A 24,659-nucleotide genomic window follows, 5' to 3' on the forward strand; every position below is an offset into this window, starting at 1 on the left:
GGCTATTTCTAAATTAATATATGTTTGCATCCAAGCATATTATATTTACAAACATTTTATGTTCCAAACATAATATGTTCTAACATATTAACATATATGTCCCAAACATGTTATGCTAGTTTATGAACATTATATGCTTGCACTCAAAAATATTGTGTTTAAAAATTTGTGTTCCAAACATATAATGTTTATAGCCAAACATATGAAAAACAGTCTTTTTCATCCGTGTAGAAGTTTCTACGCAATCCATGGTGGAGGGTACATAAGATTCGGCCTGGCCGAACTTACGGCCGTATATACTTGTTTTCAATGGTTTGTACTATTCACTGTAAAACAACATTCTTTTGAAAATGCGCCCAATTTGCATAGATATATTTTGAACTTAACTTATCGCAGATCCAATTATACACGGTTACTCGTCACCTCAATAACTTGCATTTAAGTACCAACAACGATATAAACGGACATTTCTAGCTCAATATATGATTTGTTTAGTGAAAAAAGGCCGAAAAACTAAAAATAACGGGATATCTCAAAAACTGTTCCATAAAAAAAATGTTAACCTTCATTTTCGAATTCAGCAGATCAAAATACATAAGAAAAATCAACGCTCATCAAATGTACATGAAAAAATTGTATTTTGTAAACTAGTGTAATTTTACTAGAATAAAGTAATTAATATGAACTTAAACAAATTTATATTGGGTTTACAAAATTTCATTGACTGTTCTAAAGGTAAGACATTTATTAACATTTGGGGAATAAATAACTTATTGTCATCTCTTAATTTATTCCATATAATGTAAGGCTCCCTAATGTATAAATATGAACATTATGGTTTATGCGCTAATGTTTATATTGTCATGTTTATGAAATAAATTTTATTTTAATTATTTTCTCATGAGCATAATAACCATAACAATATGGGGATATTATTAAACAATTTGTTTTGTTTACAAAAAAACAAAGCTTCACTGTATACTTAGTTATTATTGTTTATTTTGGTATGTTACTTTATAATTTTTTAATGTTTTTTTTATTTATTTACAGATCAATGACAACAACTTAATAGCCCAACACTAGTTCATAAATAATTTGAAACGTAAGAATTCCGGAAAAGGAAACCAGTCGACGTTCACACATTTCACAGGTAAGCATAGACACAGGGATTATTGTTGATATCTGTTTTATTAATAGCCTTAAATGTAAAATCTCCAATCTGCTTACTATGGGGGCAATTCATATTCTTGTAATTTAGTAATTACTAACATTTTAGTATTTTTTAATTTACAAAAAAAAAAAACAACGGTGTAAAATTTGAATTACTTTACAAGGTTAAAGCACACAAAAAAAGATTTAAAGGCCGGTATGCACCTCTAGCGAAATTTTCAGTAGCAAAAATTTATTTAAGTCTACAACAAAAAAACAGGGCTGTGTACAACAAATTTTAAACCAGCTAATCGCTTTTAAAAATTGTTAATATATGTTCCAAATATTCCTCAAATAAATTGTTTATTATTTACAGACCTTTTAAAACTTGTACGCACACAATGATTGTAATAAATTAAATGTTTGCTGCCAAAATATGCTTTTGACAACCCTGTTATTTTCATTAGAGGTGCGTACCAGCTTACGAAATTGAACGCTACCGAAAATTTCGTTAGCATAAATAGCAATGCATTTCTTATGGGAATGAAATTTTTCGCTAGAGGTACATACCGGCCTTAAAGCCAAAAAAAACTGGTAACGAAAAACCAAACATGCGCTGTCACAGAAAAACATCGTGACATACTCTGAAAATGACAAAAAAATATATAAAACGAAAACATTGCTACTAAACACTTCACAGGCAAACCTGCAAAACCAAAGGAAAAAAACTTGAATGGACTCATAATACAAAAACATTTCTAGAATACTAATAAAAAGGCTAGCCTGGCTGGTTATGCCCACCAGGCTGATAAAAATGAAGTTACACTCTAAAAATTGCACTGTATCGAAAATTCTTAAGCTAGACGGATAATATTCTTCGCGTATGTATATGTCATACACTATAAAAAAACGACACAAAAATAAATTAAATTAATTTAAGATTAAAAAAATTCTATAAAATTAAATTGCATTAAATTATAATTAATTTTCAGTAAGTGAACTGAATGTGCTATAGGAAACTGACAAAATAAATCGCAGCTGTTTTAATTTTGCATAAAAATTTCGATTTTTATTTATTTTAGACTGACTGTTCATTTGCTTTGTCTTTTGCTAATAACTTTTTTATACCCTCCACCATGGGGGTATATTAACTTTGTCATTCCGTTTGTAACACATCGAAATATTGCTCTAAGACCCCATAAAGTATATATATTCTGGGTCGTGGTGCAATTCTGAGTCGATCTGAGCATGTCCGTCCGTCCGTCCGTCTGTTGAAATCACGCTAACTTCCGAACGAAACAAGCTATCGACTTGAAACTTGGCACAAGTTGTTGTTATTGATGTAGGTCGGATGGTATTGCAAATGGGCCATATCGGTGCACTTTTACGTATAGCCCCCATATAAACGGGCCCCCAAATTTGGCTTGCGATTGCTCTAAGAGAAGCAAATTTCATCCGATCCGGCTGAAATTTGGTACATGATGTTAGTATATGGTCTCTAACAACCATGCAAAAATTGGTCCATATCGGTCCATAATTACATATAGCCCCCATATAAACCGATCCCCCGATTTGGCTTGCGGAGCCTCTAAGAGAAGCAAATTTTATCCGATCCGCCTGAAATTTGGTACATGGTGTTGGTATATGTTCTCTAATGACCATGCAAAAATTGGTCCACATCAGCCCATAATTATATATAGCCCCCATATAAACCGATCCCCAGATTTGACCTCCGGAGCCTCTTAGAGGAGCAAAAGTCATCCGATCCGATTGAAATTTGGTCCGTGGTGTTAGTATATTGTCTCTAATAAGCGTGCCAAAATTGGTCCATATCGGTCCATAATTATATATAGCCCCCATATAAGCCGATCCCCAGATTTGACCTCCGGAGCCTCTTAGAGGAGCAAATTCATCCGATCCGGTTGAAATTGGGTACGTGGTGTTAGTATATGGTCTCTAACAACCATGCAAGAATTGGTCCATATAGGTCCATAATTATATATAGCCTCCATATAAATCGATCCCCAGATTTGTCCTCCGGAGCCTCTTGGAGGAGCATAATTCATCCGATCCGGTAGAAATTTGCAACGTGGTGTTAGAATGTGGTCTCCAACAAACACGCAAGAATTGGTCCATATCGGTCTATAATTATATATAGCCCCATATAAACCGTTCCCCAGATTTGATCTCCGGAGCCTCTTAGAAGAGCAAAATTCATCCGATCCGGTTGAAATTTGCAACGTGGTGTTAGTATAAGGCCGCTAATAACCATGGCAAAATTGGTCCATATCGATCTATAGTTTTATATAGGCGATCCCCAATCACACAAAAATTGGTCCTTATCGGTTCATAATCATGGTTGCCACTCGAGCCAAAAATAATCTACCAAAATTTTATTTTTATAGAAAAGATTGTCAAAATGTTATTTCTATAGAAAATTTTGTCAAAATTTTATTTCTATAGAAAATTTTGTCAAAATTTTACTTCAATAGAAAATGTTGTCAAAATTTTATTTTGTCAAAATTTTATTTCTATAGAAACTTTAAACTTAATCGGCCTTTTTTAGTTTAATATATACCACGTATGGACTATGTGGTATATATTACGGTGTTAGGAAGATTTAAGATACCTTGCCATCGGCCAGTGTTACCGCAACCCAAGTAATTCAATTGTGGATGACAGTTTTCAGTAGAAGTTTCTACGCAATCCATGGTGGAGGGTACATAAGCTTCGGCCTGGCCGAACTTACGGCCGTATATACTTGTTATATTTACTTATTAGTTATGTTAAAAAAATATATCAAAATACTTCACTCAATACGAGGAAATAATCATGCAACATTACAGATTATGAGATGACCACTGTACCTGCACATTTTGTAAAATCATGTTAAATGGGATTTACAATATATTCTCAAATATGTCTGAAATTATGAGTTTCATTACACTTGGTCTTATTTATTTCTAATTAAATTCCTCAGTAACTCTTATGACCAAAAGAAGATTCCCTTTGCCCTTGCCTCTCGTGGGATGTTCGTGGGAAATGTTCTAATGGAATTAAATGTAAATATTGTAAGGATGAATCCACAATAGTTAGCAAGTCCACCTTACTCTAATCCCGAATTATAAAAAAAGGCAACCCTCGTGTACTTCATTTGTGTATAATTATTTACCTTTTTAATGGATTTAATTAACGTATACAAAAAAAAAGACTATTAAAGTCAAGAAAACTTTCCCATATTGGAAAAATTTTAACAATTTTTTTCGCGGTTACTATTCTTTAATAATTTAAATATAGTTAAAATATAGTTAAATTGGATTTAGTGTCCTGAAGGGTTTACTGTTTTTACAAGTGTATTAAATATAAATTATAAATTTAATATTAATTTAAATGTACATTATAAAATTATAAATAAAGTATAGTAAACATCAATCATAAATCACACACAAATTTTTTTCTGATTCCATCACGAAATTAATTGATCCAATTAATTTTTTACTTGAAATGTCTTCAATCATAAAAATGATAGTATCAATCACAGTTTTAATGGGGCATAAAAAATATTTGATTAAAATTAATTGATTTCTTTACCAAATTTCAATTAATTGTTTAATTAATTCAATTAAAAATTTAGTTGATTTTGAGTACAAAACTCAATTATTGTTTTAATTAAAAACGTAACTATTTTCGATTACTTTCTTAACTAATTTGTATTTTTAAATTAAAAATTTGATTGTTTGATATACATACATACATACTCTCATAGGATAGGGGTATATTAACTATGTCATTCCGTTTGTAACACATCGAAATATTGGTCTAAGACCCCATAAAGTCCGTTTGTAACACATGGAAATATTGGTCTAAAACCTCGGCTGTCCGTCCATCTGTGGAAATCACGCTAACTTCCGAACGAAACAAGCTCTCGACTTGAAACTTGGCACAAGTAGGTTTTATTGATGTAGGTCGGATGGTATTGCAAACGGGCCATATCGGACGTATAGCTCCTATATAAACGGACCCTAGATTTATCTTGCGGAGCCTCTTAGAGAAGTAAATGTCATCCGATCCGGTTGAAATTTGATACGTGGTGTTAGTATATGGTCTCTCACATTCACGCTAAAATTGGTCCATATTGGTCCATAATTATATACATCCCCCATATAAACCGATCCCCAGATTTTGCCTGCAGATCCTCTTGGAGAAGCAAATGTCATCCGATCCGGTTGAAATTCGGTACGTGGTGTTTATATATAGCATCGAACGTCCATGCACAAATTGGTCCATATAGGTCCATAATTGTATATAGCCCCCATATAAACCAACCCCAGATATGACCTCCGGGGCCTCTTGGAGGAGCAAATTTCATCCGATCCGGTAGAAATTTGGTACGTGGTGTAAGTATATGGTCTGTAACAACCATGCAAAAATTACTTCATATCGGACCATAATTATATATAGCCACCATATAAACCGATCACCAGATTTGACCACCACCGAAGCCTCTGGGAGGCGCAAATTTCATCCGATTCAGTTGAAATTTTGTGTGTTGTATTAGTATATGGACACTCACAACCTTGCAAAAATTAGTCCATATCGGTCCATAATTATATATTATATATATAGGTGAGCCTGATACATCGGGCTGCCACATAACCTAACCTAACCTAACCTAAGGTACATAAGATTCGGATTTTAACAAAACATTTAATTAACTTAATGTTTCTGTCCTGAAGTTAATTGTATCAATTAATTTATTAATTGAAAAATTGTTCAACTTCAATCAACTTTTTAATTGAAAATATTTTGGTATTTTTTTTTTTGTGCAATAAATATTCTTATCGAAATTATCTTCTTATATATAATTTTGTCGAGTTTATTTTAATTTACACTTTATTTTACTACAATTTAATTTAAATTAATTTATCGTAAGTTAATTTAATATCTTAAATTAAATTCACATCAATTAAATAACGCATGAAATATTTTCAATCCTAAACATATGAAAAATGTATTTGATATCAGTGTATCAAGTTTTGAAAGTCACCCACTTATTTCCACTCAAAGTATACTAGATTTTTAGAAATGGGATATGCAACAGCCATTAAACATTAGCCACTAACAAAGGCACGGAATTACGTGCCGATGAAGCTACTAAGTACAACAAGTATATACGGCCGTAAGTTCGGCCAGGCCGAATCTTATGTACCCTCCACCATGGATTGCGTAGGAACTTCTACTAAAGGCTGTCATCCACAATCGAATTACTGGGGTTGCGATAACACTTGCCGATGGCAAGGTATCTTAAAACTTCCTAACACTGTCTTCTAAATTGTAAGTTAGTCCATAAGGGGTATATATTAAACAAAAAAAAGGCCGATTAAATACGTATAATATAATTCAGTTTGACAAAATTTTCTATAGAAATAAAATTTTGACAAAATTTTCTATAGAAATAAAAACTTGACAAAATTTTCTATAGAAATAAAATGTTGACAAAATTTTCTATGGAAATAAAATGTTGACAAAATTTTCTATAGCAATAAAATTTTGACAAAATTTTCTATAGAAATAAAATTTTGACAAAATTTTCTATAGAAATAAAATGTTGACAAAATGTTCTATAGAAATAAACTGTTGACAAAATTGTCTATAGAAATAAAATGTTGCCAAAATTTTCTACAGAAATAAATTTTTTACAAAATTTTCTATAGAAATAAAATTTTGACAAAATTTTCTATGGAAATAAAATGTTGACAAACATTGCCATAGAAATAAACTTTTTACAAAACTTTCTATAGAAATGAAATTTTGACAAAACTTTCTATAGTAATAAAATTTGACAATTTTTACATGACTGTTAGAGGCCATATACTAACGAAATGTACCAAATTTCAAGCGCATCGGATGACTTTTGCTCCTCCAAGAGGCTCCGGAGGTCAAATCTGGGGATCGGTTTATATGGGAGCTATATATAATTATGAACCGATATGGACCAGTTTTTGCATGGTTGTTAGAGACCATATACTAACACCACGTACCAAATTTCAATCGGGTAGGATGAAGTTTGCTCCTCCAAGAGGCTCCGGAGGTCAAATCTGGGGATCGGTTTATATGGGAGCTATATATATTTATGGACCGATATGGACCAATTTTTGCATGGTTGTTAGAGACCGTATACTAACATCAGGTACCAAATTTCAACCGGATCGGATGAATTTTGCCCCTCCAAGAGGCTCCGGAGGTCAAATCTGGGGATCGGTTTATATGGGGGCTATATATAATTATGGACCGATATGGACCAATTTTTGCATGGTTGTTAGAGACCGTATACTTAGACCACGTACCAAATTTCAACCGGATCGGATGAATTTTGCTGCTCGGGAAGGCTCCGCAAGCCAAATTTGGGGATCGGTTTATATGGGGGCTATACGTAAACGTGGGCCGATATGGCCCATTTTCAATACCATCCGACCTACATCAATAACAACTACTTGTGCCAAGTTTCAAGTCGATAGCTAGTTTCGTTCGGAAGTTAGCGTGATTTCCACAGACGGACGGACAGCCGGACAGACGGACAGACGGACGGACGGAAGGACATGCTTAGATCGACTCAGAATTTCACCACGACCCAGAATATATATACTTTATGGGGTCTTAGAGCAATATTTCGATGTGTTACAAACGGAATGACAAAGTTAATATACCCCCATCCTATGGTGGAGGGTATAAAAAATCATACAATTGAATAATTTCTTCTACAATGTTTGTATTACAGAAAAAGGTGCTAAGAACTAAAAAATCTCGTGGAAGTGAGAAAGATGTGGGGGAATATACAATTGGGCAGAAACAAAATTTTGAGCATTCAGGTCGAAAACCTATGTTGTTATCACCTATATTACCTGTTTATTTTCATAATTCATTATGATTGTAAATATATAAATAAATAAATAAAATTTTGAGCACAATATTGTTTGGGGGATTTTTTTTAAGCATATAATATTTTTGGGTGCAAAATGCTTCCAAACATATTATATGTTCACATAATAACATATTGTTTTTTGGAAGACAACATTATTGAATTTGGATGCAAAAATACAATATGTTTGGAACTTAGACTACCCAAACATATATTGTTTAGACCAATATGCTTTCAAACATATTATATATTGGAAGAGATCAAACATATAAATGTTTGGGCAATACCCAAAAATGTATATGCTTGAAGCAAAATATGTTTGGGAGTATATGTTACAGAAGCGATTTTTTGTGAGCGTGTAGGCACGACGACGAGTTGAGGTGGTCGGCTCTTCAGCCACACTATCGCGAACATCAGCAATATTTTCTGCAGTACGAGCTATACGAGCATGCACTGGTGTTCTCACATCTTCTACAGACCCGGTTTGCTAGAATTTTTCCACGATTTTTGCGATTGTACGCACATTTGGACGATCAAATTGACCAAAAAAATCACGAAGTGCACGATATGCATTTTGATTTGAACGCCCATTTTCATAATAAGTCTGGATAACTTTAACACGTTGTGTATCTCTCCATGGTTCAAATTGAGTAAGTCTGAAATAGAGAAATGTCAAATAAAATTCGAAAAAAAACTTGGCGTTTAGGTGTGGTTCACAATCAACATCGGCCCTTACAATTTAACCACCCAACCATGTTATTGGAAAAATGAACTATCTCGGGCAAAAATTGAACTAAATTTTATTTTAAATTTTGAGAATAATTAATTTAACGAACAGATTCCGACATATTTTGATTTTTAACTACCATTAACGTCCTTATCAAATAGCAAAAATGAACTAAAAATAAAGAAACAAATCCTATGCGCCATTACCATTTCAATCTCGCTGTAGTTCATTCTTGTTATTTTTGAGTCTATTAACTTATTGAGTCTATTAACTTATTTAGACCCATAGAATCGATCTTCAAATCTTACCTCGTCAGGGCCTTTGCTTTTATGAGCTCTAAAGTTCATCTGTATTTCATTATTTCGAATACCTACAACAATTCGTTTTATTTGCCTTCTCACTGTATGATAATTAGCTCATTCATACATTTCTTTTCATTCGTACATATGTTCCGATTAGTCTTTATATGTAAATATGAGCAGTTGAGCAGTAGAAATATTTTTCCCATCCAATGTCACTTTCTACCAAAGAAATAAAAAGGTCGGCTCTTTGTTTTAGTTTTATGGGATGTGGCACGCGAACAAACACCTTCCAAGTGGTAATAACCACAGACATTAAAATGTGGAAAAACTTTTCTTATCACATTTGAATTGTAACTAAAATCTCTATGATCTTTCGTCGCGTTTTGTTTTAACAAAGAAATATAATATTTTCCTTACGAAGAAATATTTTGCCTTTTTCTTTGAATCGAAATTTCAGACAAGGAGTCTTAGTTTGTTTGCAGGCAGGCGAAGTCTGGAGTAGAGGTGTGCGCGTGAGTGAAATTTAACTCTAACTCACGCACATTCACGAAGTCAAATATTTATTCACGCACGATACGTGTGGTAACCAATCCCACTCACGCACATTCACGAAATGAAAACCAGTACTCACGCACGAACTACTTTTAAAAACTCACGTTCACGTACGATTCACGCGAATTCACGTGACTTCACGTGACTCACGACAAATTCAAGAGAATCACGGCATTTTCCAACCAGGAATGAGCAAAGGTAACAAAATTCATGAATAGAATATAGTTCGACAGCTAAATCAATTTCAGTTAACATACGAGTAAGAATTTAATCTTGATTTTTTTCGTGAGCGTGATTTTGCAGAAATTTTATTCACGCACATTTACGAACCAATTTTATTACTCACGCACGACATATTTGTTGTAGTCCCATTCACGCACATTCACGAGAGTTGCTTCAGATTTTAATCTCGACTCACGCGTGAATCACGCATGTCACGATAATTTCGTGTCACTCGCACACCTTTAGTCTGGCGCACATATTTTGATATAGCCCCCACATATATACAGATTTCTAAATCTGATTCTTTGAGTACCCAGCAAAAAAAGCGTCGCCAAAAAATAGTGAAAATGTTCTTTTTGGCTCTGGAAGTGGTGCAAAATTGACGCAGAAGCGATGAATTTAACATGGGCTTTTTATAGGACGGATGTCCACCATGTCATATTTTGCACTGAATATGAATCACTTCTGAATTCAGTGTTTTGGATGTGAATTATAAAATGTTCTGATATTTTGCCAACTAAATAATTTTCATAATTTTTTATGATTTTTAGTGCATTCTAACGATTGTCTGAAACGTTTGATTTCAAATATTTTCAAAAATTCAGAAATGTGCTAAATATTTTTCATCGGTCTATGCTTTCATTTTAAATATTTGGGTTTATTTTCATAATGCAAAGGGGCCTCAAAAATAAAATGAAGTTACTTCCCAAGAAAAAACATTAATATTTGGTGTTGTTTTCCACATACTTTTTTGGGGTCCTATTTGGTTTAGATTTTTGGGTTAATTTTCATGGGGCCCATATTTATTGCGCCGCATGTTATGACAAAAACATACCTTAAAAATATTGAAAATAACAATTTTTATAGCAACTCCAACTATGAAGTCTTTCTTGATTTATATACCATTTAGTATGATTTTGTTTAAAATAATAAATTTTAAGTGAAAACAAGTAAGGAAAGTCTAAAGTCGAGCGGGGCCGACTATATTATACCCTGCACCACTTTGTAGATCTAAATTTTCGATACCATATCACATCCGCCAAATGTGTTGGGTGCTATATATAAAGGTTTGTCCCAAATACATACATTTAAATATCACTCGATTTGGACAGAATTTTATAGACTTTTACAAAATCTATAGACTCAAAATTTAAGTTGGCTAATGCACTAGGGTGGAACACAATTTTAGTAAAAAACCAGTAAGGAAAGTCTAAAGTCGGACGGGGCCGACTATATTATACCCTGCACCACTTTGTAGATCTAAATTTTCGATACCATATCACATCCGTCAAATGTGTTGGGGGCTATATATTGCCCCAAATACATACATTTAAATATCACTCGATCTGGAAGAATTTGATAGACTTCTACAAAATCTATAGACTCAAAATTTAAGTCGGCTAATGCACTAGGGTAGAACACAATGTTAGTAAAAAAAATATGGGAAACGTTTAAATCTGAAGCAATTTTAAGGAAACTTCGAAAAAGTTTATTTATGATTTATCGCTCGATATATATGTATTAGAAGTTTAGGAAAATTAGAGCCATTTTTACAACTTTTCGACTAAACAGTGGCGATTTTACAAGGAAAATGTTGGTATTTTGACCATTTTTGTCGAAATCAGAAAAACATATATATGGGAGCTATATCTAAATCTGAACCGATTTCAACCAAATTTGGCACACATATCTACAATGCTAATTCTACTCCCTGTGCAAAATTTCAACTAAATCGGAGTTAAAAATTGGCCTCTGTTGTCATATGAGTATAAATCGGGCGAAAGCTTTATATGGGAGATATATCAAAATCTGAACCGATTTCAAGCAAATTTGGCACGCATAGTTACAACGCTAATTCTACTCCCTATGCAAAATTTCAACTAAATCGGAGCAAAAAATTGGCCTCTGTGGGCAAATGAGTGTAAATCGGGCGAAAACTATATATGGGAGCTATATCTAAATCTGAACCGATTTTGCTGATATTTTGCAAGTTTTTCGAGACTCATAAAATATTCGGATGTACGGAATTTGAGGAAGATCGGTTGATATACACGCCAATTATGACCAGATCGGTGAAAAATATATATGGCAGCTATATCTAAATCTGAACCGATTTTTTCCAAAATCAATAGGGATCGTCTTTGAGCCGAAACAGGACCCTATACCAAATTTTAGGACAATCGGACTAAAACTGCGAGCTGTACTTTGCACACAAAAATACATCAACAGACAGACAGACAGACAGACAGACGGACGGACAGACAGACGGACAGACAGACAGACAGACGGACATCGCTAAATCGACTCGATTTAATTCTAAGCCGATCCATATACTAAAAGGTTGGTTTATGATTACTCCTTCTTGGCGTTACATACAAATGCACAAACTTATTATACCCTGTACCACAGTAGTGGTGAAGGGTATAAATATGGGAAACATTTAAATCTGAAGCAATTTTAAGGAAACTTCGCAAAAGATTATTTATGATTTATCGCTTAGAAGTTTAGGAAAATTAGAGTCATTTTTATAACTTTTCGACTAAGCAGTGGCGATTTAACAAGGAAAATGTTGGTATTTTGACCATTTTTGTCGAAATCAGAAAAACATATATATATGGGAGCTATATCTAAATCTGAACCGATTTCAATCAAATTTGGCACACATAACTATATTTCTAATTGTACTCCTAGTGCAAAATTTCAACCAAATTGGGCCAAAACTCTGGCTTCTGGGGCCATATAAGTCCATATCGGGCGAAAAATATATATGGAAGCTATATCTAAATCTGAACCGATTTCAATCAAATTTGGTACACATGACTATACTACCGATTGTACTCCTTGTGCAAAATTTCAAGTTAATCAGGATAAAACTCTGGCTTCTGGGTCCATATAAGTGTATATCGGGCGAAAGATATATATGGGAGCTATATCTAAATCTGAATCGATTTCAACCAAATTTGGCACGCATAGCTACAATGCTAAATCTACTCCCTGTGCAAAATTTCAACCAAATTGGGCCAAAACTCTGGCTTTTAGGACCATATTAGTCCATATCGGGCGAAAGATATATATGGGAGCTATATCTAAATCTGAATCGATTTCAATCAAATTGTGCACACTTGACTATACTACTAATTGTACTCCTAGTGCAAAATTTCAATCAAATTCGGCCAAAAATCTGGCTTCTGGGGCCATATAAGTCCATATCGGGCGAAAGATATATATGGGAGCTATATCTAAATCTGAACTGATTTCAATCAAATTTTGCACACTTGACTATACGACTAAGTGTTATGTTTGTACAAAATTTCAAGCAAATCGCTATAAAACTCTGGCTGCTGGGTCCATATTAGTGCATATCGGGCGAAAGATATATATGGGAGCTATATCTATATCTGAACCGATTTCTTCCAAAATCAATAGGGTTCTATTCTGACCCAAATTAGGAAAATGTGCCAAATTTGAAGGCGATTGGACTTAAATTGCGACCTAGACTTTGATCACAAAAATGTGTTCACAGACAGACGGACGGACGGAGGGACGGACGGACGGACATGGTTATATCGACTCAGGGACCCACCCTGAGAATTATTGCCAAAGACACCATGTGTCTATCTCGTCTCCTTCTGGGCGTTACAAACATATGCACTAACTTATAATACCCTGTTCCACAGTGTGGCGCAGGGTATAATTAAATAAATTTCATTTAGCTATTTTGTCCTGTTTAATTTTTTACATAATTTCGATATTTTCTGCTATAAATTTCATTTGTCTAGCTATTTTTTGTTTCTCAATAGTTGGCAACACTGACTGTAATTCTTGTGCAGGTCAATAAAATACAATAAATAAATAAATAATTAAATAAATATTTCGATATGTTACACACGGAATGACAAATTTAGTACACCCCATCCTACACACAAAAAAATTTTCTGATTCAATCACGATATTAATTGATCCAATAAATTTTTTAATTAAAATTTCTTCAATCACAGAAATGGTAGTATCAATTAAAAAATTAATTGAGAGTCAATTAAATAATTAATTGATCTAATTAAAAAATTGATTGATTTTTGTTACAATTAAAAAAATTGTTGTCAATTAAATTGTTAAATGAATATTTTTTAAAACTGAATTAAACTTAAACTTTAATGTGAAAAATTTAGTGAAATTCTTTTCTGTGTATGGTGGAGTCTATAAAAAAAAACTTAATGTAATGATGCAACATCTTCAAAATAAAACGTAGCTTATATTAGAAGATTTTTTATCTTTAATCCAAAAAAACCAACGTCTAAATAGTTGAATTATTTATTTGTATAAAAAAGTATTTCTTTGCAATTTGTCTTTCTTCCAAGAGATTCAACTTCAATCAAAGAACGAATATTTCAAAAATGAGTAAAATTAAAAAAATATTTTCGAGCAAATATTCACAGAAAAAATATCACCAAAATATTTCCAATTAAAAAGTTGAGTGAAGTTGAAAATTGTTTCAATTAATAAATTAATTGATACAATTAACTTTTTAATCACACTCGGAAGACTAAGTCAGTTAAAAAAGTGATGGATTTTTTTTTTAATTTTTAAATATAAACTAATTTCAAACAATCAAATTTTTAATCAAACTAAAAAATGCAAATACAGTCGAAGCTCGGTTTAACGAATATACCATTTAGCGAAAATCCAATTTAACGAACGTCTAAATTCTTAACATTGAGTATTCTAAATAACGAACGGTTGGACAAAATTTACATTCGATTTTACGAAAACGCTTTTAATTTTAACAAAATAAACAACAAAAAATCAGTAATATTTGTCGATTGTGAGAATGACTTAACTCCTTCGGAAATATCCACAAAGTATGGCATTTCCAAGATGTTTAGATTTCATCAAATCGATCAAATGTTTGGAAAAACATATTTAATGGCCGGGTAAAGTTATGTTAGATAGAGTGGTAGATCCGCTACGGGAAATGGATCTACCCAGAACCGGTACATGACTACTCCCTGGTGTGAATGAACCTGCCCCAGTTCTGGTCGAAACGTATGCAAGGGCCGGTCACTTTAACACGGGTTTGTCATTGACGGTGTAAATTTACACTGCATGACACGGCTTGGACACATTCCAAAAGACATGAGAACTTAGTGGGACTAGACAGGTCCTCGTGACCCAGTCTAGGACAAACCCTTATGGACCGGTATTATTTTGTGCAGCCCAATTGTACCAGAAAGGAAAATCTTTTGGAATATGTTGACCTATAGGTAAACGTCTAGATCCAATAGGATTTTAAAATCAAGAGAGTATAGAAATGAATAAATTTTATTATCGCCTGTTGGACTGGTGGTGAATTTTTATCTTATTAATGAGTGCTACCCGATTTTATATTTAGCTCAATGACAAGGAAATTCCTTCTTGTAGCTGAAGATAAACTATGAAATACACAGGAATGTCAGCATCATTAATGAGAGGGATAAACTACCGCTGATAAACTTTTTTGGTGCTCGTTGAGAGTACACTCAAAGAAGAGTTTTCTTTTGAGAGGAACGCAATTTTAGACAAGCGAAGTTTTCATTTGACAAAAAAAATCCTTAAAAGCAAATTAAATAGTTTAGGGACAATCGTTAAATCACTTATCATAAATTGGGATTATTTGCTCTAGAAGAAATCAGTTTACAAGAGAGGAGAATTTCGTTTGTCTAAAATTTCGTTCCGGAGGAAAGTAAAGGATGATTTGTTAAGAGCTTGATAACTTTTTTAAAAAAAAAAACGCCTAAAATTTGCAAAATCTCATCGGTTCTTTATTTGAAACGTTAGATTGGTCCATGACATTTACCTTTTGAAGATAATTTCATTTAAATGTTGACCGCGGCTGCGTCTTAGGTGGTCCATTCGGAAAGTCCAATTTTGGGCAACTTTTTCGAGCATTTCGGCCGGAATAGCCCGAATTTCTTCGGAAATGTTGTCTTCCAAAGCTGGAATAGTTGCTGGCTTATTTCTGTAGACTTTAGACTTGACGTAGCCCCACAAAAAATAGTCTAAAGGCGTCAAATCGCATGATCTTGGTGGCCAACTTACCGGTCCATTTCTTGAGATGAATTGTTCTCCGAAGTTTTCCCTCAAAATGGCCATAGAATCGCGAGCTGTGTAGCATGTAGCGCCATCTTGTTGAAACCACATGTCAACCAAGTTCAGTTCTTCCATTTTTGGCAACAAAAAGTTTGTTAGCATCGAACGATAGCGATCGCCATTCACCGTAACGTTGCGTCCAACAGCATCTTTGAAAAAATACGGTCCAATGATTCCACCAGCGTACAAACCACACCAAACAGTGCATTTTTCGGGATGCATGGGCAGTTCTTGAACGGCTTCTGGTTGCTCTTCACTCCAAATGCGGCAATTTTGCTTATTTACGTAGCCATTCAACCAGAAATGAGCCTCATCGCTGAACAAAATTTGTCTTTAAAAAATCGGATTTTCTGCCAACTTTTCTAGTAATAAAATTCAATGATTTGCAAGCGTTGCTCGTTAGTAAGTCTATTCATGATGAAATGTCAAAGCATACTGAGCATCTTTCTCTTTGACACCATGTCTGAAATCCCACGTGATCTGTCAAATACTAATGCATGAAAATCCTAACCTCAAAAGAATCACCCTTTATTTTATTTTTTGCTTCTTTCAAGAGCAGCAAAGTAATGATGTATGTAGGACGTTTTAGGGCGATGTTACTATGAACACTACCTAGCCTGGCCCATCTTGAAACCGGGGACAGGAAACAAACTAGGGAATTCGCCTAAGAACTTAGAGCACACATCAAGGAAAATATTGACATGGGTGTACATAGGTCATCATGAGACAGCGAATCTTGGATCCCCTTTTCAATCTAAACTAACCTGGATATATTAAAGTCCATCAGTTTTTAAGGATTATTTAAAGTAGTATTTTTAAGTGCCTCTGTAGTTTTCCAAATGCTTATGAATTTTTACTCATCTGTTAAAAAACTACGATTTTCAAAAAAATTGAACATTTTATATTCCCGTTCGTTTTAACGAATTTTTCTAAATAACGAATGGGTCTGACAATATATCGTTCGTTAAACCGAGCTTCGACTGTAGTTACGTTTTGCAATCAACATTATTTAAATTTTTAATTGAATCAATTAAAAAATTAATTTCAATTTTCAAATTAAATCAATTAATTGTTTAATCAAATATTTTTTTATGCCCAATTAAAATACACAAAAAAAAGTTCTGATTCAATCACGAAATGAAATTGATCTTAGAGTAAATTTAAAGGAATATTTCCGGGAGATCGAAGGTGGAATTATATAATGATTTCACATTAGCACAAGTTAAATATGTAAAGAGTAGGGAGAGATTACACTAAACAAAACATATTGACGTAATTTGTATGATAAAGTTAATTTTAAGATATAAAATTTACAAAATATTAAGGGTAAATTTCTTTGCAATAAAGAAATTTTAATGAAGGTTTATAACACAAAAAATCTGATTCAATCACGAATTAATTGATCAAATTAATTTTTGAAATGTCTTCAATCACGAATATTATAGTATAAATCACAGTTTCAATTGGGCATAAAATAAAATTTGATTAAAATTAATTGATTTGATTTGAAAATTTCAATTAATTTTTTAATTAATTCTATTAAAAATTGAATTGATTAAAAATTTAATTGTGATTGATTAAAAATTTAATTGTATCAATTAATTTTTTAATAAAAAGTTTAAAAATTTTCAATCACTGGCTTAATTAACTTAATTTTTCTATCTTGATTAAAAAGTTAATTGTATCGATTGATTTATTAATTGAAAAATTTTCAACTTCAATTAAATTTTTAATTGGAAATATTTTGGTGATATTTTTTCTGTGAACTGTGATTGATACTATCATTTTCGTGATTGAAGACATTTCAATTAAAAATTAGTTGGATCAATTAATTTCGTGGTTGAATCAGATTTTTTTTTTTGTGTGTGGAATTTACCCTTAATATTTTGTATCTTAAAATTTACTTTATCACACAAATTATGTCAATATGTTTTGTTTAGTGTAATCTCTCTCTACTTTTTACATATTTAACTTGTGCTAATGTGAAATCATTATATAATTCCACCTTCGATCTACCGGAAATATTCCCTTAAATTTACACCATGATCAATTTCATCTCTTTGACAATAAATCACAACAATTAATTTCGCTTTTTTGTATGATAGCATCAAAATTTAATCATAATGTGCTTAATAATCACATCATACATTTAGTGGGAGACCACCGTATGAACTATGTACAAAGCACCAGAAAAAAAGAGAATAACAAAAAAAGAAAGTGAAATTACAGTAAATCGGAAAATTTTGTTAGACAAGTAGATAGGTAGACAATATGTAACAATTGTACCCTCATTCGCAGTACCAAGTAAAATTGCATGATTTCTACTTTCTGAAATGGACGGACATACGGATGCAGATGCAGACGTTTGAACAAAGACCCCTCATTCTTCTACCAAGCGCAAAATAAAGACGCTACATTGTTACCGACTTACTTAGTTGGGTAGCATTTGCTCCTAAGCAGAGTATGAACCATCAAAATCAATTACAAAAAAAATCTTCCAAACATTAGCCAAAGGGAAAATGTAAACATTAACTCATTTTTCATTCATTTTATTTCATGGGCCAAATAATTAAGCCTTTGAATTTGGTTGGTTGGATGGTTTCTTTCTTTGTGACCAGCTTTAAGCAGAAACTTTGTCAAGTGACAACAATTGGCTCGAATGTTGACAACAAAAAGAAATTTTGGCAAAATGGAAAAAAATGTATTGAAACTGAAAACTCTTATTACACTACATTCACAATGACGTCGATGATGACAATTTATGTTGGTATATAACCAAGGGTACCATGGTGTTGACTGTTGCCATAAAATTTCAATTTGATTCGACAATGATGGGAATTTGTTTTCTTTATGTAGTTTTAATATTTTCGCTAATATTTGATTATTTACTATTTGAGATTTGCCCCAAGAAATGATTTTTATGGCATTCGATTGCATTTCTATTGTCTCTCATAGTTTTTTGATACAATTTGTTTGTGTCTGAATTGCCGAATTGCTATTGTTTACAGCTTAGAGATCAAACAAAAAAATTTTATGAATACCAAAAATTTTGTGGGATGTAATAAGATTATGGATCTCTTGAAATGTAATAATATTAGATAACACCAATGATTTGGGGGAGATGAATTCACAAAGAGAAGCTACTATTGTTAGTTATTTCACACATTTTTATGTAAATAAGAAAATGTTAGTAAGAAAAATTAGAGAACTTACACACAAAATAAAGTGACCCCTTCTTTAAGTTAAAATGATCTAATTTTGAAGAAAGTTGTTCTTCCATCATAGGATGGGAATGACAAAGTTAGTATACTTTGTCATTCCTTTTGTAACACATCGAAATATTGGTCTTCGACTCCATTAAGTGCATATATTCTGGGTCCTGGTGAAATTATAAATAAATCTAGCCATGTCCGCCCGTATGTTGAAATCACGCTATCTTCCGAAATAAACAAGTTATCGACTTGAAACTTTGTACAAGTAGTTGTTATTAATCGGATATTATTGAAAATTCGCCATATCCGACCACTTTTAGATATAGCCCCCATATAAACCAAACCACAGATTTGATTTTCCCATACGCTAGAAAGAGCAAATTTCATCCGAGCTAGTTTCTAATTTGGTACGTGATGTCTGTACGTTTCCTCTAACAATCATAATTATATATTGCCCTCATACAAACCGATCGCCAGATTTCACTTGCAAAGCCTCTTGGAGGAGTGCAAAAATTGATCCAAATCGGTCCATAATTACATATAGCCCTCATATAAATCTATCCCAAGAGTTGACTTCCGTATACTCTGGCAGGTGCAAATCCTCAAACAACCAATCAAAAATTGGTCGATATCGGCCCATAATTATATATAGCTCCCATATACTAGAGCTCGACCGATCAATCAATTTCTATAACTATTTATAAACCTATTTAGTTTGATTCAAAAATTGATTGTTTCCAAAATATTTGTAATTATAAATTAAACAAGTATATACGGCCGTATGTTCGGCCAGGCCGAATCTAATGTACCCTCCACCATGGATTGCGTAAAAACTTCTATGAAAGACTGTCATCCACGATCGAATTACTTGGGTTGTGGTATCTTAAAACTTCTTAACATCGTTTTCTAAATTGTGAGTTAGCCCATACGTGGTATATATTAGACAAAAAAGTTATGTATAGGTAAGTCTACAAATAATTACGAATCGACATGGAAATTGAAATATGAGGGTCGCTTATATGGGGGCTATATAGAATTATGAACTTGATATGGACCAACTTTTGTGTGATTGGGGATCGATTTATCTGAGGGCTATATATAACTATATTCCGATATGGACCTAGTTAGGCATGGTTGTTAACGGCCATATACTAGCACAATGTACCAAATTTCAACTCGGATGAAATTTGCTCTTCCAAGAGGCTCCAAAACCACATCTCGGGATCGGTTTATATGGGGGCTATATATGATTATGGACTGATATGGACCACTTTTGGCATGGTTGTTAAATATCATATACTACCACCACGTACCAAATTTCAACCAGATCGGATGAATTTTGCTTCTCCAAAAGGCACAGGAGGTCAAATCTGGGGATCGGTTTATATGGGGACTATATATAATTATGGACTGATATGAACCAATTCCTACATGGTTGGTGGATACCATATACTAATATCACGTACCAAAGTTCAACCGTATCGGATGAATTTTGCTCTTCCAAGGGGCTCCGGAGGTCAAATCTGGGGATCGGTTTGTATGTGGGCTATATATAATTATTGACCGATTTCGACCAATTTTTGCATGGGTGTTTGAGGCCATATATTAACACCACGTACCAAATATCAACCGAATCAGATGAATTTTGGTCTTCCAAGAGGCTCCGCAAGACAAATCTGCGGATCGGTTTATATGGGGGCTATATATAATTGTGGACCGATGTGGACCAATTTTTGCATGGTCATTAGAGACCATATACTAACACCATAACCAAATTTCAGCCGGATCGGTGAAATTTGCTTCTCTTAGAGGCTCCGCAAGCCAAATCGGAGGATCGGTTTATATGGTGGCTATATATAATTGTGGACCGATGTGGACCAATTTTTGCATGGTTGTTAGAGACCATATACTAACATTTAGTAAAAAAAATTTTGAAGCAAAGATTATAAACTTTATTTTAATTAAAATTTCATTATTTTAAAGAAATTTCTCCTTTATATTTTGTAAATTGCGCATCCTAAAATAGAGATTGCGTAAACTTTAATATCACGTAAATTTTTTTTTTCAGTGTAGGGAGGACTTTGAGAGTTTGTCTTATTAGTACTTTGTGTTTTTGATATGAAATAAATTATTAAAAAAGCTTCGGCTTTGATTAATCGACCTCTTGAAGCCTAAGGCCGATTATCGATTCTTGGACGAATGTCGAAGCCGATTCTTCGGTCAAGCTCTGGTACATTACTTGTTTTACAAATTAGGTTATGTAATCTTTAATTTTTCCAATAAATTCGTGCTTCTTTTTCCAATCTATGATGAAATTGACACGAGCTTGCAATTGTCACTATTTCCAGAACGAATAATATAACATATAAAGGCATCATATTGGCTTCATTTACATCGGCATTAATTGTTATAGGATGTAATAAATTATCAAAATAATTGAGCATATTGTCCACCATCGCTGTTCAGATAATGAAAATGTGTAGGTGACTTTTATTACAAATTCGATGTCATCATTCACTAAAAAACAACCCGAAACAATTAACCTACAAAATAGAAGCCAGTGATGATGTGGGGGTAAAACATTGAATGGAGACATCATTTTCATTATTTTTCATTGTTGTTTTTTTTCTTCTTTGAAATTCAAATATATTCTGAACTGTGTTAAATAAACTGCGTATTTGCCATCCAAAACATAAATATGACAATGAATACAATCCATATAATTACAGAGGAGCAATAGTAGAATATACGAGGCGCATGCGCAACAGTTATAAGAACTTTGAATAACAAACACACAATTCTTGGGCACTATTCATTTTAAATGGTTCAAATGTTTAACCAAAATAAAAGTCTTGGGTAATGTTGAACGAAAGACCTTTCTAGATGTCCAGAAAATTCGGATAACAATTGCGGTCTCTAGAAGCACTAGAAGTCAAACCCATACATCCGTATTGGAATTCAAGTAGAAATCATGCCACCGTGGTGCAATGGTTAGCATGCCCGCCTCGCATACACAAGGTCGTGGGTTCGATTCCTGCTTCGACCGAACACCAAAAAGTTTTTCAGCGGTGGATTATCCCACCTCAGTAATGCTGATGACATTTAAAGCTTCTCTAAGTGGTTTCACTGCAATGTGGAACGCCGTTCGGACTCGGCTATAAAAAGGAGGTCCCTTGTCATTGAGCTTAACATAGAATCGGGCAGCACTCAGTGATAAGAGAGAAGTTCACCAATGTGGTATCACAATGGACTGAATAGTCTAAGTGAGCCTGATAAATCGGGCTGCCACCTAACCTAACCTAACCTATGCTCAAGTAAAAACATCTTTGAAAAACATTCTGAAAAACATTTTCTATTTTTAAAACTTTTTTTCTTTGTAGTCAAGATATAGAAAACTTTGTTAAAATGTTATTTCTATAGAAAATTTTATTTCTATGGACAATTTTGTAAAAATTTTATATCTATAGAAACATATTTCTATAAAAAAATTTAGAAAATTTTATTTCTATAGAAAATTTTTGCAATATTTTATTTCCATAGAAAATTTTGCAAAATTTTATTTCTATAGAATTTTTTTGCAATATTTTACTTCCATAGAAAATTTTGTCAAAATTTTATTTCTATAGAAAATTTCATCAAAATTTTATTTCTATTTTTTGAAATTGTTGGAAATTTCATCAAAATTTTATTTCTATTTTTTGAAATTTTTGAAAATTTTATTTCTATACAAACTATTTGGACAATTTTATTTCTAAAGAAAATTTTTGAAAATTTTATTTCTATAGACAATTTTTGAAAATTTTATTTCTGTAGAAAATTTTTGCAATATTTTATTTCCATAGAAAATTTTGTCAAAATTTTATTTCTATAGAAAACTAGCCGAACCCGGCCCGCTTCGCTGCGCCTTTCTGATTTATTAAAACTGAGAGACTATTTGTTAAAAAATATCTCAATTTTAGGGATGGTTCTTCCTAAAAATGAGATATTTTCCTTCACAGAATATTTCGAAGGATAAGGTAATAAAAAAATCCAAAGAATTTGTAGTTATTTGCAAAATTCACATGAATGCAATGATGACATGGTTCCCGGTGAACACAACATTTTTCTTTCATCTGTGGTTTATTTTTCTTGAATTGTTGTTACCCATAGCATTTTTAGTCGTTCAGCAGAATTCACGCTTACTTTTAAGAGAGATTTCATTCATTGAAGTGAAACACTTATATAGTGTATTTAAATTTCTGCGAATATATTATTAATGAATAATAATTTTAATAAAATGTGATAACATGTAAATTTGGAAATTCGAAATAACATTGTTCCGACAATTCGTAACCCACGTTTTTATTGCTGGACCTTCAATCAAAATTTGATCAAGTTATCAACCAAAAAATAAACCGGAGAACTCTTTTAAAGAGTAGGACCTACGAAGTCCCCTTACTGGCATAACAAATGAAGTACACCTTTTTCTTCCTCCTGTGTGGAATCCATGAAGGAAAATAAAAGCACTCTATGTTTCCTGTCAATAAAATGAGAGAAAGTAAATATTTAAAAGTTCTAAATATATAATCATAACATTTTTCAAAATGTCGGTTACAGGGACGATTCCTTTCCGAATATATACTGGAAAATGAAGCACCTTCTATGTTGTCTGTCAATAAATGGAAAGGAGCGTCCCATCCAAGGCCAATATCAAAAAAATTAATATTTCCCATAAAGGACCATCCTCTACCTTCCCAGCACATTTCAAGAAAATCAGAAAACTTTAAATTTTTCAAGAAAATGGGACAAAGAGGAGGTGTACATACTCCACCAGAAATCGAAAAATCGCGTATCCATCCACCAGATATCGAAAAATCACGTACCCCATATCATTTACTCAGTATTTTGAATTTTGCTCTATTATTTAAAAAAATGACATCCTCTTCCCCGATCAAATATTGAAAAAAGTTAGGTGTTTTTGTTCGGAGAACGTTGGCCCAAATGTCGGGCAAGGAGGAGGTCTCCCTCCCCATCTAAATATTAAAAAATTAGGTACCCATATGAACTTCATAGCCCCCACCTTCCCTGTAAATTTCAAGTAAGTCGAAGAAGTTTGGTTTTTTGTTACTGTTGGTTTCTTTTTCAATCATTATTATTGTTTAAAATGAAATTAAATGAAATTATTTTCGCTGTATTAAAAAAAATCGGAAAAAGGTCTCTCTCTCCGACCAAATATCGAAACTTATGTAGCGAGTCTTTGTCTAAATGCCAACCCCATCCCTGAAAATTTCAAGCAAATCGTAGAACTTAAGTTCAATTTTCCGTTTTCGAGCTCAAGTTAATCGGAGAACTTAAGTTATTGGGCTTCAAAAGTCGGGCAAGGACAGGCTCCCCTCCACGTCCAAATATGAGAATATAATGTACCCCATATTAATTCCACGTCCTCTGCGAATTTCAAGTAAATCGGAGAA

General features: G+C 33.0%; 1 protein-coding gene across 6 annotated transcripts in view; it reads left to right on the forward strand.

Moving 5' to 3' along the window:
* Positions 1-24,659, forward strand: part of LOC142229152 (uncharacterized) — a 172,110-nt gene that overhangs the window by 129,068 nt on the left and 18,383 nt on the right. For all 6 annotated transcript variants that reach the window (XM_075299691.1, XM_075299695.1, XM_075299690.1 and 3 more), the window contains one exon: positions 1,051-1,150. The gene's annotated coding sequence lies outside the window, so the exon portion shown is untranslated. The remainder of the gene's footprint in view (positions 1-1,050; positions 1,151-24,659) is intronic.

Source organism: Haematobia irritans, chromosome 3, assembly GCF_050003625.1.
Source record: "Haematobia irritans isolate KBUSLIRL chromosome 3, ASM5000362v1, whole genome shotgun sequence".
Taxonomy (NCBI): Eukaryota; Metazoa; Arthropoda; class Insecta; order Diptera; family Muscidae; genus Haematobia; species Haematobia irritans.